Below are 1,377 nucleotides of genomic sequence, written 5' to 3'. Positions count from 1 at the left end.
CGGCTGCAAGCAGAACTGCACCCGAGGGGAAATAGCCTGACAGCCAAGAAGGCTGGGACTGGGTTTATGACTGTTTGCAGTTACTGCCATAGTTATTGTTCTTTGTTTGACTGGTTATATATATATATCGTAAAGAACTCTTATTCCTATTTTCCCACATCTTTGCCTAAAAGCCCTTGATTTCAAAATTATAATAACTCGGAGGGAAAGGGGTTACATCTGCCACTTCAAGGGAGGCTTCTGCCTTCCTTAGCAGACACCTGTCTTTCAAAACCAAGACACACTCTCCTTGAAATCTCTTCTGGCACAACTCCCTGTGTTGTGCAAGTGTCCTGGGTTAGGTTTCTCAGGGGAATTTCTTCTCATCTATCATCTGCAAAAGACACTGGGAGAAGAAGGGGGTGATGCCCGGGGATGATGTGGCCGAGTGCCTTGGCATACTGTTGGAATGGTTCTGGGGGAGGGGAGGGAAAGCACAGTGATTTTAGCAGTTTCTTAGCTGGGAGGTGGGGCAGTCTTTGCCCAGCTTGGAGGGGAGACTATTGTGGTGTTTGGTGCTGGGCTTCTCCTGCCCGGAGGACTTGCTGCTACCATGGAGTTTTCCTTGTTGCTTCTCCTTACCATTGGTAGGCCAGTTGCTCATGGGAGCGGCCAGTGGACTGGAACTTTTCAGCGCCCACCCTTGCCAGGAGAGACCCTCCCCATCTGTGTGGGTGTTTCAGGGGAAAACTGGGCCCCCACCTCCTCCCTCTTGTTAGGAAACTTATTCACGATGCCAGAGGTTTATGTCCAAAAAGGAGACAGAGGAGTCCTGTAACTTTATTCGAATAAAGAGAGAGGCCATGGTGCATTTCCCATGGGGTCTCTTGAGTTGTTGGAGGACGCAGCCTCCTTTTAATCCTATTTTCCCAGCTGCATCACTCTCTCTCTTTTCCCATTGGCTGAGGTACTTGAGAGGTATAAACTTCCCAAATCACCTAATACATATCCCCTTCTAATATGCACCCTCCTCTTTTCTTTGTATCTCTGCTCGTTTTCTCTAAGTCCAGGAATTTAACATGGCCTTGGATGAGCAAGAGTCTGTGCCAATTAGCAACATTCCTCTGAAATTTATGGTTCCTCCCATTACTTCTTTCACCTATCAGTATCTGGCTTTTTCTACGGGCAGACTCACAGTTTGTTAGTAAAGACACATTCTTATCATTCCTTTCACTGTCCCCAGAGGGAGCATTTCCTGGCTGCTGACTGGAACCTCGGCTGCTGCTGCCATCACCAGGATACCGCACGGGATATGTGAGAGCCGGGGGAAAACCAAAACACCCCCCCCCCTTCGCTCTCTCCTCGAGGCCGCCATTTCCCCCTGGGGGGGCTCAGGGC

At 49.4% G+C, this 1,377-nt stretch overlaps 1 long non-coding RNA gene across 1 annotated transcript in view; it reads right to left on the bottom strand.

The window, feature by feature from the left end:
• LOC108446166 overlaps positions 1–1,377 on the bottom strand; it is a 19,639-nt gene that overhangs the window by 17,664 nt on the left and 598 nt on the right. The window lies entirely within an intron of this gene.

The sequence above is a fragment of the Corvus brachyrhynchos genome, unplaced genomic scaffold, assembly GCF_000691975.1.
Source record: "Corvus brachyrhynchos isolate BGI_N302 unplaced genomic scaffold, ASM69197v1 scaffold24, whole genome shotgun sequence".
NCBI lineage: Eukaryota > Metazoa > Chordata > Aves > Passeriformes > Corvidae > Corvus > Corvus brachyrhynchos.
The sequence above is the reverse complement of the archived record's forward strand: the minus strand, read 5'-3'. Positions and strand labels throughout refer to the sequence as shown.